General features: G+C 38.9%; 1 pseudogene across 1 annotated transcript in view; it reads right to left on the bottom strand.

The window, feature by feature from the left end:
* LOC145497531 (sushi, von Willebrand factor type A, EGF and pentraxin domain-containing protein 1-like) overlaps window positions 1-15,324 on the bottom strand; it is a 40,459-nt pseudogene extending 25,135 nt beyond the window's left edge. Inside the window, exons 1-6 of the transcript XR_014050696.1 lie at window positions 14,272-15,324; window positions 10,685-10,846; window positions 9,773-9,934; window positions 6,455-6,643; window positions 4,217-4,420; window positions 1,431-1,643 (exon numbers count right to left, since the gene is read on the bottom strand). The product of XR_014050696.1 is annotated as a sushi, von Willebrand factor type A, EGF and pentraxin domain-containing protein 1-like (transcript). The remainder of the gene's footprint in view (window positions 1-1,430; window positions 1,644-4,216; window positions 4,421-6,454; window positions 6,644-9,772; window positions 9,935-10,684; window positions 10,847-14,271) is intronic.
* Between the last annotated feature and the right edge of the window lie 2,922 nt (window positions 15,325-18,246).

Here is an 18,246-nt window from a genome sequence, read left to right on the forward strand (position 1 = left end):
TATCATGTGTCTTTTTCCCTCCTTAACGAAAGTACACACCGTATTAAAAATGTTGGTTAGTTATATTTAAGAAATAGAAAACATTTACCGCGTGTCCATAGAGTTATAGAAAAAGAGGTTTGGGAGAACGAGTTCGAGTTCTAGTTCTCCCAAACTTCCACGAGTGTTTCTATTTATCAGTTATATTATGAGCTCGAGAGCGAATAATCTAATTGTTTTAGTATAAATCTACTAGTCGTTCAGACTTTACCTAAATCCACCACGTAGACACCTCGAAAACGCAAAGAAGTGGCCGACATTTTGTTAACAAGCGCTACTCACTATCAACAGCAGAATAGATAGTGAGTAACGTAGCCGATCAGGAAACAGCATTCGTGATAGAACGCCAGTAGATTCATACTAAAATGTGATAAATAGTGAGGAGCGTAGTAGTGTGTCCTTGTTACTATTGTCATTGAAAAGTCCCATAAGGGGAGTGTCTATAAATTATTTGTAGAGTCTGCTGGGCTGCCTGTGGCTGCCTGTAACAAGTATTATAGGATAGGTCTTGTTGTTATCAAACACGTGTGCGTGAAAACGGAAAAGCAAGGTTACGCTGTCTTCAATGCGGCTTGAATGTGAACAAAAGAGTATTACGCTATTGTTTGTTTGTTTGTTTGTTAACAAATTGACGGCCGCTTCTGGCGTTTTCGAACTGTCTGTGAAGGGGTTTTAGATAAAACTTTGAACGACTAGTAGATTTATTCTAAACCAATTACATGTAGATTATTCGATTTCTATGCGTAATAGTTGACTCGAGCTGCACCCTCGTCAACAATCACGCGATAGAAATCTCGAGCTCATAATCTAATTGTTTATGAATAGAATTCTACTAGTATACTAATGCAAATACTGCAATCGGATTGGCTGAGTTACTCCTACACTATCAGCCATTAGCGTGCAGCGGCTCTCGGTTGTCTACGAAATGGCCACGTTTTTTTCATTTTTCCGAAGTTTTGGAGGAACATTTGGACGCAAATGGCTAATTAAATTCCTGAGAAGGATCAAAGAAGGTAACGTTGTTTTGACCTTAAAAACTTGAAAGTATTGGAAAAAACAAGCACGCGCGAGTAAAGAACTGCCAATTTCCAATAATAATTCAGTCTGTGCGATTTTGTTACTGAGCGTGAAGTTTAATGATGCGTAGAAAAAATAACTGGAAATCGCAATTTACGTTTATTTCAGTTAGAATTCTACTAAAACAATTAGAATATTCGCTCCCGATTTCTATGAGATCATATTTGATTCGGCCTTCGGCCCCATCAACTATCACATCATAGAAATCTCGAGCTTATAATCTAATCGTTAAATAGCTAGAAACACGATTTTAAATCAATCAGTGCGCGTATTTTCTTTGTGCTATTTTCTAAATATCTTTTTACAACGTTTACCTTCACAAGCTGGCTTAGTTTCCCTGTAATCCCAGCTGCCATTGGATTGGCATGACCTTATGTCAGACAATACATCCACTGTGAGGTAATTGATGTAATATCCACTAGGGCATGTCAGCGTGCAAACGGTGGGGTACGGCTGGGTGCCATTGTTGCACGAGTCAGGGAAGAAAGTACCGACGTCGTCTCCGAGTAGCTTTGGGCATGTCACCACTGGCAAATTAGATGAGAATCATATTCAAATGTTTCGTCTTCTATAAAACGGTAGACTTATGATATATACATATTTTATTTATTTAAACACGGTAAAATCTTCAGTGACACTACAATAAAGAAAAGAAGTTCAATTATAACTACGCTGTTTCACAAGCTTAAGATTGCCGTGTGGTAGCCTGACCGACAGTTCACGGTTATAAAGTTGGTCGATGTCCCTTTTGAAGCGTCCAAGAAAGTCTTATTTCCTTAAATAGACGGGTAGGCTATTCTATGATAGCGCCCCGCGGTAGCAAAAGCCACGCTTGCAGTAGTCTGTACGCGGCTTGGGCAAGTCTAGTTTGAGCTCAGAATCTCTTAGAACATACGGTGTACGGCAGATGCTAAATACGTTTTGCAGGTACGCCGGAGAAAGCCCCTCAATTGCTTTAAACATCAACATCACCTTAAACTTTTTCTGGCGTGTGGAGAGATTGTCCCAGTGGAGTCAAATTTAGGAGGAAACTGGCACGTGGCATAACTGGACCTGGTAATGACCCAGGCAACCATATTTTGGATTTTTTTAATTTATCGCTCAAGGTAACGTTGAGTTCATCGCAAACAGGGCTACAATAGTCAAAGCGGGGTAAAATCAACGCATGGTAGATTTGGAGAGCGGTGCTTTCAGAGATGAATACACGTTTAAGGGCGCCTATGGCTGAGGACATCTTGCTCATTTCGTCTATATGTCTTGTTCATGAAAGGTGTTCGTCAATTACCACGCCCAGTGATTTAACTTCTTCTGACCTTGTTATCGATTTTCCGTCGATCACAACATTAATTTGGTTATTCGAAAGAGCATGTACTCGTTGATTTGACCCAGTTACGATAAATTCAGTCACAGTAACATTAAGGCTTAGCCTATTGGTTACAGCCAGCAATTAAGTTTTCTTAGCTCTGAGTTTACGACATTTTCAAGGTCAGCGATTGTACTAGCAGCGTAAGTTATATTTGTGACGTCAGCGAATATCCTCGCAGAGGTTGAACTGAGGCAACTGGGCAGATCATTAATGAGAACTAAGAATAAGAGTGGTCCAAGGTTACTACCCTGTGGGACACCACAGGAATCTGGGGCAACACGCGATAAATGGCCATTTATGCTGCATTTTTGGCTTTGGTCGCAGAGATATGATTCAAAACATTTGGGACTACTCGTGTCCACGCCATATTTATGAAGCTTCCGCAATGGGAGACTATAATAAGAGGAAACTAGTTATGATCTACAGCTGAACCCCGCCTTACGGCCACTCCGTTCATTCGGCCACTTCGTTATCACGCCACTTTATTCTGGCCAGAACAAAAGCTCAGTCAGTCATTTCCTTATTTATTTAAAGGACACCCCCCCCCCCCGCCCCCCTTTATACGACCAGTTTTTTGTGGCCTGTAAGTGGCCCGATAAAGAGGTTCCACTGCAATTCAATATATTTTATAATTATAAGGCTCTGTCTCACAAGGACTGGGAAATACCAAATTCGCGAATTTGATTGGTTTAAATCGATATTGGTGTAGGTTTTCCCATCCAGACCGGCATCTAAACCAGTAATGTTTTGCAGTGAACAAGCTGCAAACTAAAATGCAACTCTACTAACAGTATATATTTAAGGAAGTGCCAAAAAGCCTGATAAGAAAAAAAGTAAAGAAGACTTTGGAAGAATTAAGTTTAGCTCATCGCGGTTCACAAGCAAAATGTCAGCTAGTATAAACCAGTTACATTAAGCGAATTAAACTATTCTTGTTTGCCATATAATAAACATCGTATTAACCGAGCTTAGCCTGTCTCTATGGTCGTCTGTACAGACCTCACTGCGTTCGGTCTGTACTCACGACCTCGATCGAGACTTTCCAATACAGACCTCCTGCTCGGTTAATAAGAGCTAATTATATTTTCAGGACAAGTATAAAAGGTCATAAAAATTATGGAAAATATTGTTTGTCTCTTCCTGTGACCCTTCCTGTGTTCCCAGTCAAAATTCTATCCGAACCTGCATCCTAGTGGTCACCAGTCGCTAAGGACTTCCAGGGAATACATTCAAGAAATTAAACGTTGTGACAGGGCTACACGATTCCCGCTGTTTGCAAATGTAGTTTCTATGCCTTTAGAGTTTCGATCTCACCAGTGTGTCTTTGAGCGATTTTCATCTTTGTACGAGATAACGAGAGGCTCTTCACATATCTCCCTCAGCAAAGGCCGATGTTTCTTTGGTTAAATCTTAAATCGCCGTCTGAAAAGCTCTTACTTCAAAGAAATATGGGTATATCTTGTTCGTCTTATAAATGGGGTCATAAGCAAGCAAAAGCTAACGATAAAAACCTACTTTTCGGTGTCATTTCATGACGTCATTGTCAAGGCGAGTTGAGAGAGGTCAGTGAAAAAATGAATTTTTTAACTCGCAGAATTTGTACAATGGGGTAATGAACTGACGCCTGAACGTAGGCTTTTATCGTTAGTTTTTGCTTGCTTATGCGTACCTAAATCTTTAATGAAAGCAACTGTTCCGCCCTTGAAGTAGTAGATTGTGCGAATAATATCTTACATTCGCAAGAAGGAGGATCTGGAGACCAGTCTCCACTCAGCTGACACGTAATGCTCTCGCTTCCAATTCTGTCATAGCCAGTCGAGCATTGAAAGCTACAGGTAGTTTGGTAAAGCAAATCAGTGGCTGCGCTTTCGTCTGGATTGGTACATGTGCCAGTAGAGTTTTCAGCATTATAGACAATAACATAAGGACATCGTATATCTGATAAAACAAGAGAATTACTAATTAAAAGGGTGCTATCATGATTATGACTACGAAAAGTAAAAAAAAAAAAAAAAAAAAAAAAAAAAACAGAAGACAAATTTTCATTAATCAATGGAAACCTAGTATATATAATTGTCTAGTTTATCTAAAATTACTTTCTTCTTCTTCCAAATTACCTCTACCTCCTTCATTGCCGAAGATTCTTCTGGAGACGAGAACATAAGCGCACAGAAAGTATAACACAATTTTCCAGTTCCAATCGTTATCTATCGGAATGAAAAAGCGAGTATAATTTTGGGTAAACGAGAAATTTCCACAGCTTTTTCCAGTTCTCCTAAACGAGTGTTTCTATTTGGCAATTAGATAATGCGCTCTCGATTTCTATATGCGATGTTATTACCTCAGAGGAATCGACAAGTGAAACTAAACTTCTGGCTTTAATAGCGAAATGACCGTCGGACTGAAAGTAACGACCGACCTTGTTTGATCACATTTCCAAGCACCGAAAAGAGATGAAAAAACTTCGAGCTGCCAGTAAATTTGCTCAAACTGACTTTCTTGAGGTTTGATATGTCTTCTTAATCGAAGCTGAAACAAGGGTCATGATTTCCACATTCCAAACACCAAGAAGCCGGATGAACGAACTTCGAGGTGTTTGTCAATGTGCTCAAACACTTTTTTGAGTGTTTGATACATCTTGTAGATCGAAGCTAAAACTAAGGGTCATGATTTCCTTTCTTTAAACTCGAATTATTAAAGCGCTTGAAAATGACATTTGAAGTTACAGCTGTGTATGCGAGCCGTTCATTCAATTTATTCGAGGTACATTCTATTTCACCTGATCTTTAGCCCTTTATAATTATAGAACAGTATTGCTGCTATTAGTTTACCAGCCGAAATTTACAAACTTAATCCTCGGCATTCCTGTACACACGTAAGGTGACAAATGGTCGAAACATTGTTCCTTTAAGGGCCCATTAATCGATCTTTTCGAGCCGTTGATGAGGAAAATTTATTCTCATATAACCTCATCATTTTTAGTTACTTCAGAGTTATTTCATGTGTTTTAACTTTTTGATGAACAGAAACAATAGTGATGACGTAGTCAGGCCACGCCCACGATCATGTGACTAATACTAAAAAAACGCAAAGGCTCCCAGGCAAATTACTTTATCGGGATTTTTTGCATTGATTTAATATTTTCATTATTTCCTCATTACGCTATGCATAGATTTTGTCTCATTTCTAAAAAGTCAGATTTTGAGAGAATTTCAAAATATTAAAAAGTTCGTAATATTCTGAAAAAAGCATGATTTCGAAAAAGGAATGCATAGCTATGTTTCCAACGTTGATTTTAATTGAAATCCATCAAAAAAGGCTGGATTTAATGAAAAACCGCGTTTCCTTTATATACACGCCCGAGATACATTGGGAGTTACCCTATCAGCGCGTGCGCAATTTACACTACCAGTGCACTTCGGTAAAATCAAACAAAGCCACACGGAGTTAGTTTTTCTCTTTCTATTGTTCTTGTTTTTCTGTCTTTCTCTTATTTTGTCTTTGCTCGTACTTTTTTTACTTTGCATTTTGTGAAAAACAAAGAAAAACATCTAAATTGTAAGCGAATTTGGAAGTTATAGAGTAGTTTCTATTTTCCGCGCTCAGGCTGACGTAAGTAACCGGGAGTGAAATTTCACCTCCTCAGCAACGCGCGCGAGCGCGCGCATAAATCGGTTAATGGGCCCATAAAGGAGTTTTGGAACGGTTTATCCATCTTGAAAAGTTTAGCTTAAATTTTTCAAGTTCGTCGTTTGTAATCCGTGCAATAATCTTCTCCATCCTAAACCATCCTTGTTCCTTTATGGTTTATTATTATCTCTTTAGTATTTTTCTACATTAGTAACCCGCTATTTTCAGGTGTCCTTCAATTTAAGGGCAATTTTTGAATTCTTTGGGCAAGATAATTCAAAATACCACTCCTTGACCCTTTGCTACTAATCTCTTTTGTGTATGTAATGTTTGTCCACGTACCTGGACATGTCACAACGGTCCCACTCCAAACCATAACGTCATATTCATCAATGGTGCATGTTCTAGTAGAACTCCCGGTCAGTTCGTGTCCTTCGGAACACTGAAACTCGCATGTGGATCCGTAAGTGTTGTAGCAGTTTCCTACGATTTCTCCATTTTCAGGGGCAGTCAGCGTCTCACAGATACGTACTGTTTGAACAAGTAGAGATGAAAAACAAAACCAAACTTATCATTTTGTTTTATCATTATTTTAAAACGAACTTTAACTTTCTTTTCGAGGTCAACATGGCATTTTATTTGTCAGTGTACGTTATTTTATTGATATGATACTTTATCTACTTTCGTTTTAGCCAGTTGTTCGTTTTAATACCATAGGGTAAATTATTTTATTTATTGTATTACATTTTATTAGTTACTTGTAGGTCCACATCAGCCTCATTGGCTGCCGATTTTGCAACCTGTTTCACTAAATAAAGTGATGATGATGATGATGATGATGATCTTACACCCATCTGTTAATCCTCAGACGTTAACGCAAACGCATGCCCCACATCGAAGAAAGCGTAAGAGGTAGGGAGGTGTGTGTGGACGGAACCCATCGCCTGTATTTTCTTTTCAATAAGGTTATTTGCGTTTAATCGGGATGGCCCTCGACTAGCTGGTGATGGTGTCGTCTGACGTCACGTGAAGTTAAGTTTAAATAGGTACTAATTCTAAAATGTTGATAAAGAAATTGGGAGACCGCTAGCGGATAGGTTGGCTGCTAAGTTAGCCTTTAATAGCGTTGAATTTCACCTGCCGTTCCTAACTTTAAAATTTGCACTGAATTATTATCGAAACTTGTTTGCTCTCAGATCCAGTCTTGCTCAACATTATTTTTCGGTCAAATATGATTACTCCCTGTTTTGTACCTCACTCGGTCCACATAAACTATATAGGCATACAATAATAACAAAGAGAAACTACAAAATTGTACAACACGTGGTTTGGCCTTCATTATTTGCTAATCATGTAGAAGATTATACGAGTACATAAACATTTGAGAACATTTACGAGGGAAAGTGAGGAGTTCCCTCATTTTCTTTTGGCATTTACAACCAAATAGAAAAGCTTTTGAACAAAAAAAAGCAAACTTGTAAGTGACCATTGGAAAAAATATTGGAACATTGGCATTTTGATTACGTTAAAATGAAATTATTTTCACTTTAACAACATGTATGCCCACGAAAATGCTTAAAGTCCGTAAAAGACCACCTACCTCAAAATAAAAATTTAATTAACAACCAAATTGGTTTACAAGAACACATTTGATAATTTCTCGTGATTTGCAGAATCTCCTCGTGCTTTTCCAGGCAAAAGGGCAAGGTTACTTTTACAGCTAGGCCTATAGTGTCGTAAACCTATGCAATACTTTCCACTGGCATACCATGAACGTGATATTCCAGAAGTAATGTAGACGAGTATGTATACAAAGAAAATCAGGTCAGCAGTGGGATATTTAACAAACAAAGAAGCCTCGACAGTGCTCTGTTCTGTTGTAAAGCACGCAGGAAGCGGTAGAGCACGAAAGAAGTGTAGGGGAAAACACGAGACGTAGTCGAGTGCTCCACCGCTTCCTAAGTGCTTTGCAACAGAACAGAGCACAGTCGAGGCTTCTTTATTTGTTTTATGATAAAGAATCCAATAATTTCCCCACGCCTTTGGCTGAATTTTCAAACCAAAGTTTACTTTCCAAACGAGCAAAAGTGGCGTCAACCGTGCGCTGTTCTCTGATAAAGCACGCTACAATAAGCCAATCACAATCCTTGTTAGAATTGTTCAAACAATTTGATTGGCTAACTAAGCGACAGCTGTCAATCACAAACTGGACTTCAGCTAAACTTTCAGTTTCGAGTAGTTTGAGCGGCTTTCGAGAAAAGAACGATGCCTTCAAAGTTCGCTTTTAAGTTAGTTTTTAAATACGGATCTAAAGGCATGTGAAGGTTTATAGTCCAGAGGAATCCGGCCGTATTGTGACCCATGAAAACGTGTACTTTTCCAGTGCAAATTACGAAACGCGGAGCTCAAAGCTTGCGGATGAAAATGCGAAATACCGAGTTGAATTTGAAAGGAGCTACAGTTATTTACGGCTTGTAGCCGCATGCAGCAAGATTGCCCGAACTAGCTTAAAAGTTAGAAAGACTAAACGACTAGCGCTCCCACTGGTTCTACTCCGAGCACAGAAGAGAATATCGGAGCAAGCTTTGCAGTGACCACTCGTCGGTTCACTTCCCTGAGATGACCGGAGAACGAGCGTTACTACACTGTATGTAAGTGTTGTTTGAGCAATTGATCATTTTTACAAGAATAAAGCTTTTCATCATAAGCAGAGACAGTTCAATTGTTCTTTTCTGTCGTTGTCTTACTTAAGTATAATTTCTGCCTTCGTAACAAATATAATGTCTTTTATCGAAGCACTGTTTAGGTTGAGAATTTGTTTATTTCGCTACGTGTTTTAATTTGTCGGCGGGAATCTAGCAAAACTTGTTATTTTAGAAGTTTTAACACAACTGTTGCTAACAATGGTCTCTTCGAGCCGTATTTACTACAGACAAATAGCTCGTTTCCATTGTGTTTGTCTGAATCACAGGGGATGTTTAATTTGGGGCAAATTTGTCAAAAACAATATTAATTATTGGATGAGGTTTTGTGATATCCAGAATAATCATGGTCGAGGTAGGGGTTAGCTTCGTGGAGTCTTACTCGAGAGAGAATCGCAGAAATTTGAAATGGAGTACTACCATTTCCATAAACCAAACGTAATTCAAACGTATACAGCAGCAGGCAAAACCTTTCGATGGTCAAGGTAATATAAGAGGATTGAGTTCTTGCATGTAACCAGTTTTAACCGGCCGAGAGCCTATCAACACCACCATTAAGAGAAGACGCTGGAAATGGATTGGTCTCACACTAAGGCGTGGAGAGAGGAACATAGCGCGCCACGGGATGAATTGAAACCCACAAGGCACACCGAAACGTAGACATAAAGTTACGTGGCGCAGAAGCATTCAGAAAGACCAGGGCCGGGTTGTTCAAAGCCTAATTAAGGTGATTCCTCACATTTGCATTGCGCATCCTTACTGCAACTCGGTCCTGATGGAGATCAACATGGGTTGGTGCGAGGCAAAAAGAGTGGCTGAAGACCGTCAGAGATGGAAAGTCACGGTAGAGGTCGTCCTATGCCCCCGATGGAACAACGTGGAGTAGACCAGCTTCGATGGCATCTGCATATCTTTAGACTAACTACGGCAGCTCGACTCTTATCATGTCTTAACTTACTTGTGCATTCTTGTCCATTCTCTGGTTATCCACTCCATCCTGTGAAACAGTTGCAGGCGGAGATAGATGAGCTGCCTTTATTCGTGTGACCAGAGTTATCAGGGCAAGCTGTACACTCGTCTGCATAGCCAAGGAAATCCTTGTAAGTTGATTCCGGACATTCTACGAAACAAAAGCAAACAAATTTAAAATTACCTAATATAACTGAGAGATTCAAAAGTATTTTGTTCACATATTATTAAATACATCATTATCAAATCTATCTTGAATGCATGAGGCGGCGTCGCTGTTAGCATGATAACAGTGAGAACTGGGCATCTAGCTAGAAATTCTAAAAGATTTGCATACAAGAAAATTGACAAGCGCATCGATCGCGACAAGCGCATACATCGACCTACTAAAATATTAACAATTGTGTTATTAAACAATTAGCTCTTAGGATAAAAACTAGAGATAAAAAAACGACGTTTCGATCTCGCTGAGATTATTTTCAAGTTTAAAAAAGTAAAGTGATTAAAGTTTTGCGTATATGAGTAACATTAAGAAATGAGAATTTGAAAAGTGGTAAAAATATGTAAATATACACTGAACGTTACAAAACGTAAGTGATAAAAGGTAAAATTAGTCCATGGGACTATGCCAAAAAGATATAATAAGTGTGAAATATAAAATACTCTTCTCTATGAAAATAACTTTGCCCAGATGGAGTCAGACTGCTTGGTCAGAGTTGACTTTAGGACGTACAAAAAGCATCTCATAAATTAAGCAGTTAAATTTGCTCTGGCGTTTCCGTAAGGTCTTAAATCAAAGATCTATGTCACTTGGGTACCTCCCACGTTAATCTACAATTGAAACATATTTTGCAACAATATGTTTTATCCAAGAAAGTAAGCAAAGTAAGTTCTTTCTCACCGTTACATTCACCCACATATCCAGACCCTGCATATCCCTTCGGACATGCGCACTTGTAGTCCCCGTACACCAATCCACAGGCGCAAGTGGCGAGGGGGTCACAGTTGTTGTTACATTTATCAGCGGTCACAGATTCTATTTGCCACACCTCCTCATAAGGATCTTAAAAAGAACGAAAAAGACTTGTTTATACCTGTGACGTGTTACTTTTATTCTACACTACCTGTCATGAAATTTTACTAGGTTTGTCTTGATTTCTATTGGAGATGGCATAGAAAATGGGGGTAGGCTGTCTTTCAGCCAGAAACATAGGAGCGAATGTCTGTGTGTCACCGTTGATAATCGTGTTCAAGGTCACGTGACAGTCCCAGGGGAGTGTGGAAAATGACCTGATAGGTTGATCGATCTTTTGTGGCTTAATGTGGTGCAACCTTTGTATGTTGTTGAACTCAGCGATTTACGTTTTGTCAGTCGTGCTGACAAATCTCGAGAGTTGGCCCTGGAGGCCACAAATTAAGTCTGTCACATTTTGTGAGTGAGATTTAAATCAGTAAAATTTTGAGATTTAAAAGCCCTAAAAGCAATGGAAGTCATCAGCAATTTTATGGTAACAAAACTTTTCCGCGAGCTCGAGTGGTCTGGTTCTAACTTTCAAAGGTCGTCAGCTGTCATGCAGAGATCACGTGCCAGGAGAAAATTCTTTGTTGACGTTGCTTTTTCACTACAGTGGAACCTCGATTTAACGAACCTCTATTTAACGAAGTCCTCGATATAACGAACGATATTCTATGTCCCGGCCAAAGTTACAGTAAAATGTATGGAATAGAACCTCGATATAACGACCCTCGATATAACGAATTCTTCGATATAACGAACATAATCCGGAAGCCCAAACGTAAAATCTACCTCGATATAACGAATTACAATGTCAACACGCGACAGAAGATAAACGCTGAACAGATCAACAGTCAAAAAATCCGTGTAATCCCTATGGTAAAGAGACAGCAATCTTTCAGTCAACGGCTTATTATATGTCATAGACATTGGCACTATAGTATTTCGACATCAATTAACTTCTGCTCTATCTTCTTTGAAATCCGGAAATGTTGGGTAGTGCAACATAACAACACTAAAGCCCGTTTCCTTGTTTATATAGACAATTTTCTGTATAACCTCTATGTTGTAACATTTTTAAATCGCTACTCTGAAAGTGTCGTTTTCTTGTAAACAAAAGCTGCGCGTCTGCTCAAAAGTGAAAATAATTGATACTGAAAGCCACCATGCTTAATGAATTGCATCTCAAAACGCAGCACTTCTGGATGACGAAAATTGCTTTGAATTGCGTGACAGAAGTCACCTGTGTTACAAATCAATCATTAACTATGACCTCGATATAACGAACATTTTGATCGTTTCCCCTCAAATTCGTTATATCGAGGTTTTCGATATAACGAACCCTCGATTTAACGAACAAATTTGGCCGGTCCCCAGCGACTTCGTTAAATCGAGGTTCCACTGTAATAATTTAACGAAGGCACATGCTGTCAACTTGCCCTGTGTCCGCCCAGCGATACTGTTCACGGTCTGCGAAAAACAAATCCGTTCACTTGGCCTAAAGTATACTTTATTCGACTATGCGATTCTTTAACCGTTAGGAAGTTCCTTTGCAACCGGCTAAATGCTGTTAAATGCCTGGTTGTTTCCCCGAAGATATTAACAGGAGAAACGTCAATTGCCATTGCCACTCCCTTTTTTTCTCTAGGATGGCCTGCTCTTAACTGCCTCTTGTTATTCATTTGTTTAAAATAATTTTATAGTGTTCTTAGCACTCTTTTAAAAAAAAGAAAGTGCAACATTTTATCCCTCGATCTCGTCTCGGAAACAAGAAGATCTTTCAGATCTTATAACCGCGCTTTTAAAATTTAAATGTTTTCTTAGCACCACAGTCGCAATGCAGTACACATTCCAAAGCAGTCCTTGATGATTCATTGACTACTGTAGACACCACATCACTTGATCAACGCAAACTGCATTATTGCACCATCAGTCGTAGCCGCTGTGAAATCTCCGATGACGTAATTCCGGCACATGTCATAATATGGGATCATGAGTGACCCGTTTTTTGTTTCGTGCTCTTTTGGAGCCCGCCGAGGTCATTTTTTCGTCTAAATAACCTGAGAAAAGTGCGAGAAAGATGTTCCTATTCAATTTTCAGCTCTCAGGCAATAATCCTGGACTTTTTTTTAGCGAAACGTCGGTTCGTGTTATGTTCGTGTGTTTCAGTTGCTATGGGCGACTGTCGCTTCCTTTGTTGACTCAAGCAATGAAGCGAGGTGACAAAAAAAAATCTAATTATATTTAGTTCTGGTTTTGTTCGATTTCGTTGAAATTTTAATATGATGAAGCTGGATTGTTAAGGAATAGATTTTACTACTGTCGATATGAGGTAGCTATTAACGCTAAAGTGATATATCGCTTCGAAGTCAGGGTTTTGAAGAGATTTTTTTGCAACGTGTGGGTTCGGCGTGATTTTGTAATCGGAGGTTTTTGTTGACCGAAAGAAAAAAATATCCGTAAAAGGTCATTTCGTCGACGATTCAAACGAATATAAATATGTATATGTTCCGAGGTAAATTTCTGGTGAAAAAATATAATTTTTGACGAGCGCTGGGTTTTTAATTTTTTCCCGCGAAAGTCAGTATCGGAAATGAGATTTATTAATGTTTCAACAGCTTTTGGCGAGTAAACATATCAGGTTGCGTGACTCAAAATTTGGCCGAGTGGAAGCTTGGGTCTGGTCGCCGACAAATCTAAAAAACAAAAAAAATAAACCACGGGTAAACCATGAACCGCGCTCGGCCCATGGCCGCGCGGTTAAAAAATAACGGGTAGAACATGAACCGCGCTCGGCTCATGGCCGCGCGGTTAAAAAGCAAAACAATCTGTTTCCCTTGCGATCATTACGTAATGAACTATCTTTAATTCCGTGGAGTTGGTGCGCACTAATATACAAGTAAAATGTAAAGGACAATCACTTTCAGTTAGAAACGTTTTATTCTTAAATGTTGCGAAGTATTGAGCATGAACACTCCTTTGAAAAAATGAAAATGGAACAGTGATTGGGCCTTACGGTATGCCTTTCGACAAAACACTTTAAGCATAAAGCTAAACACACCTTGGAAATTACATCACTGACTCCTCCTCCACGAAAACAACTAACATGTACGCAACGTACGTACGCTCAAACATAAATATATTTGAATCTAATCATTTTTTCCTTCTGAAATCAACAACTTCTGAAGATTGTGTTACCGTTTTCGTGTGTTTTATGGATTAACTAACCAGACCACAATTGTCCCGTGAAGAAATGTTCTTTTTGTACTTTAACGACTAAAACAGGAAACCGAAACTGAAGAGAAAAGAAAAGTGACTGAACTCTTCAGAAATATCAAGTAATACACAATGAAACTAGAGACGGTTTCTGATTCCATTGGGTGCTCTTGCAAAAGAAAAACAGTTTCGATTATCAGTTTTCTTTGTAATTAAAAAACGGAAAAAGTTCATTAAAGAAAAATTTAGTCACATACCTCCTCTGAGATAGGTTGCAAGCTCAGCAAACTCGTCGAAGTCTTGCAAAAGAAATGCGTGCTTGTCTGGATCATCAACAAGAGATTCAAGGTTTGCGTAGTCAATGTTACCAACACCTATGGCAAAAATCTCCACATGACCCGATATGAGGTTTTGTGCTCGTGAAACGGGGCTCGAGTCGCCGTAAGGTGTGTTCCATTTGCCATCAGTGAGAAGGATAACGACAGTTTTAATCGTAGTCAGCGGCGTTCTTTTCAATCCGTTATTCAGGCAAACCTCCCAGGCCAATTGAAAAGCGTCCCTCATGTTCGTGGCCCAACCGTTGATACTTTGGGACATCGTCTTGAATTGTTCGTTAAATGTACACTTGTTCTTGGAAGTATCGGGGTTGGAAATTTGAGTGATGAATTGCCTCGCCGTGCTTCCAAACGGTATCACCTCGACACGGGTTGCTTGCATGTCCACGCTGATCTCATTTAGCAAGTTGGTGACGAATGTTATTTCTTCATCGTAGTCGCTAGACGATAAACTGCCAGAGGTGTCCACTAAAAACACAAGATCGGAGACGGAATTATCGAAAGAAAGCACTTCGTTTCTCAGCGCCAGGAGCTCTTCTTTTGAGACATCTAGCCAGTCCTGTCCTGTGATGAGTTGAACATTTACCAGAATAAAAACGACAATGGGGAGGAAAACTCTTATCTCCTCCATAGTTTAAGCAGTGATCGCATAACAGTAAGAGTTATCTTCAGTTGTGAGAGTTTGTTGTCCAGGCACAGCTGTGTGTAATTGTCACAGCGATCCTTTAGGCAGCTGAGTAATTCTGTCCTGAGTGAAACTATACGTTTTCATGACTGTTATATTTATTTTTATGATGACATAGAATATCATAACGTATTTTTTGAGGAATATGTGGAAAGGCACTTAGAACCATCTAATTCGTCGATTTAGTGCAAGGACGCATCTAAAGAGTTTTTGACGATAACGACTGTTTTGCTTACTTCTTAGGTGAAGAGAAGTTGATTTAAAATGAGTGAATGCCGATTGAACATAACGCATAGGTAAACATTGGACAGCTTAACAAACAAGGAAACATTTTTTCCCAACGTTTGCTACCAACGAGTAGGTTTTGTTTTTCTTTCACTGGATAATTACGTTTACATGCATAATATTAAAGGGGCAGTATCACGAGAGGTCTTCTAAGTTTTTGTGTAAACCATGCTAGAATGATAAAGGTGCACTCACTGATCAACAAAATAACCTTTAAACGACAAAAAGGCATTTAAATTTAATCTCTAAGAGATTAATGACTTTTAGTGATTTTTCTCCAAGTAACATTGTCAAACTTGAAAACTTCGGCCCGACGTTTTCAAGTTTTACACCACTTCTTTCCTACTCATCCGTAGCCACAACAGTTATAAACAACTTTCGTGGCCAGCACGGTGCACTTTAGCAAGGTTAGGCAACTACTAGTAAATTTACAATTTATACCAACAACTTCATTGGATTTTCAAGTAGCGCCAAATCTTGGTGAGACTGCCCCTTTAACATCATGATCTCAGGTATCCAGAACTGATTGCCATTCGAATGTAAAATTAGCTCCTGTGTGGTCTTGCGAGAGACTGCAGCCATAAAGAAGCTAGAACGAACCTGACACATGGATTTCCTCGCTCAGATGAACCACCTTTTTAGGTAAGGAGACGATCTCTATATCGTAAGCCCTTTGTAGTCGATTACATTTTATTAATTTGTAAACAAGCCAGCGAGCGAAGGAAGCTGGCCAACATTCCGTACTCTGCGTAGCATTTGAGTGATGATTTAGCGATTCCCAGTCCTTGTTTTCCACACCTTAAGTTCCCACTAACTAACAGCCCCGGAAACGGAGATAAGTAACAAGTGCATCAAAAAGCATTCGTTTTGCTACTATAGCTCATAGCAGATAAAGCACAATTTTAAATGAAGATCCCTTCATTGCTTTCGAGATAACATATCTTCTTTAACTTGAAGATAACAGCGAAGCAACGATACTTAACCTCGAACACTTCAAACAGTTTTGTTTGACGAACTGACGACAGGCACATTTAGGAACTTACTCGTATTTGATTTCTATCCTAAAATAATGCTGTCTCTTTTAATTCTTGGCGAAGAATAAATTATCACTTGGTGGCTTACAGTTTAACCTCAAAAAATTTTCATTTTTCCCCTTCAAGTCAAAGACCTTTAAATTCTGTAGCCATTGTAAAATAACTCTCATGAGATCATCTGTTTAAAGCGTTGAACAAACGGTGTAAAATGATGTTTGGTCGTAACTGCTGCTAGTTCTACGTCGACGAAGACCTTTGAATACTCGCTAACTTCTCCGTGAGTTCGTTTCTCCACTTTCCTCTGGTTTCTGTATAAAATTCAAACTTTTAGCGGCTGTATATTGCCCAGAGATAAACATAAAAGAGTACTGATTTCCAAGTAGAGTCAAAATGGATTCCAAAGCGGAAATTACCACTTGTCGCTTTTAGTAAATATTTATGTCATATACAAAAAAATTATATCGTTTCCTGTGGGAAGACGCACTGTAGTTATCGGCATGTGGTTCTTGCACTACGGCACGATGCTTTTCGTGAAAAGTTCACTCGTTTCGCGTTTCGCGATTCACGCTTCTCGTTTCAGTCCTACACTGCATAAAATCGTCTGTATAAGGAGCCTTCCTCAGGTCGTACACAGTCAGTATATCTATTGGTATAAGACAAATACAAGGATGCGGCAGGATGTATAAGGTCCGTATAATGATCAGTATATTTCAGGGCTGGCCAAGAAAAATACCAGGATCTTATACACTTGTGGCAGGATTCCTTATATGTCATTATACATGTCAGTATACATCATGTATATACTGTGTGAAACAGAAGGTATACTGGCAGTTGCGGCAGGATTCCTTCTTTGTCAGATCAAATGTCAGTATACAGTACGTATACTGGGAGAATCAAGGGGTATCTGAACGTGGCATGGACGGGATGTGTACTGATTTCGTATATCTTATGGACAATGACCCCTGGTTTTTAGCTACAATGAAATTTGTTTTCGGGATTTCTAGTGGCAGGTTTTATGGGTATTCATTTTCAAATCTTAGCTTAGAAATTGATTCGTAAACAAACACCATTTACTTGTGTTCCTCTGTGCTGTTTATTTAACATTTGCAAATAAAAATCTACTTGATTATTATGTTCATGATGTCCTGAATGTGGTCGAAGCTATTTAGTGCTTCTTAGTCTACATGGAGTTAGAACTGTAATTGTGATAAGTAACAAAACAACTATTTTACACATAAAGTAAAATGTCTTCCAATGACGTTTCGGGTACACGTCGAAATAAGTTAAAGCAATATAATTTAGTAAACTTCATCAAAATTTAAATCTGCATCATCTACACTCTGATCACTTTCATGATCTTCGTCATCACATGCTTCGTTGTCATTTCTGTCAAAGGAAAAAAAAAACAAGTCAGCTTTAGTTCTATGACGTAGAGAATAAGGTTTAAGTAAGTGACAAACAAAAAAACAGGAGTGGAAATTCTTAAGAGCTGCCCTCTGTAATTTTCAACTATGGCCATTTGGACCAGAAAAAATCAAATTCCTCAAACTTTCTCAGATGAATGGTCTAGATAAGTGATTCACAAAAATATAACTTTCAGTTCAATTCGATTCGTATTTTAGCGCTGGGACCACCATCTTGGTTTTGCCCCTCTAAGAGGGCTTTCAGCGGCCATTTTAGGGCACATTTTTAACAATTTGCCGTACAAAGAAAACAATCTAAATCCGGGTAAAAACCCTTTATTCAAGACAAGCAAATATTTCTTGTTACATTGAGAGGCTGTTTTGGCAATTTGATCATCACCTGATTTTTCTACAGAATTTTAAATTTCTTCCCTTTCGGACTACTCATGAAGCGCCATAAAAAAGGCGAAGTTTAAAGGAAAATATCGCC

Source organism: Orbicella franksi, chromosome 9 (genome assembly GCF_964199315.1).
Source record: "Orbicella franksi chromosome 9, jaOrbFran1.1, whole genome shotgun sequence".
NCBI classification, from domain to species: domain Eukaryota; kingdom Metazoa; phylum Cnidaria; class Anthozoa; order Scleractinia; family Merulinidae; genus Orbicella; species Orbicella franksi.